Source organism: Brassica oleracea, chromosome C1 (assembly GCF_000695525.1).
Source record: "Brassica oleracea var. oleracea cultivar TO1000 chromosome C1, BOL, whole genome shotgun sequence".
NCBI lineage: Eukaryota > Viridiplantae > Streptophyta > Magnoliopsida > Brassicales > Brassicaceae > Brassica > Brassica oleracea.
Window position 1 is genome coordinate 33345513 of NC_027748.1, and position 569 is coordinate 33346081.

Below are 569 nucleotides of genomic sequence, written 5' to 3' on the forward strand. Positions count from 1 at the left end.
CGAGTGGGGTTGCGAAGTCGAGTCATTTCCCGCGGTCTTTAGTGGTTCCACGGGGGCGGATTGCTTGAGTCCTTGCCGTTAAAGTTTCAACTTGTTTGGTCAAGGTGCTCACGAGCTTATCCTGTTCTTCCGACCTTTTTTCGTAGGTGGCGAACATCTTTTTAAACTCCTCGAGCGCCACGGCATTGGCTGGTGTGTTGGCCGCAGATACGTCCGCTGCGGGAGTGTGGAGGTCAGTGCCACTGCTTCCGTTAAGAGGAGTCTGCACGTTATCCGCGTCGTCAGTTGACATGTATGGTTGAGCGTGATGTGGTCGAGAGTTAGATTGATCCGTCCGTACCCCCCTCCTTCTAGCGCCAAACTGTGAGAACCGAAATTCGCACTGTCGATTTCCGTTTAAATAAGGAAACTTGGAAAACCCTAATTTCCCAGAGGTCCCGGATATCTGCTAATACCACACGCCAAGCATTCAGAACACAAGAATAACAACGATAAAGTATAAGAAATCGAAATGAGAGCAAAGTAGATCTTATTCCGAATTCGCGTTTGAGCGTTACAACAAGGTAAGA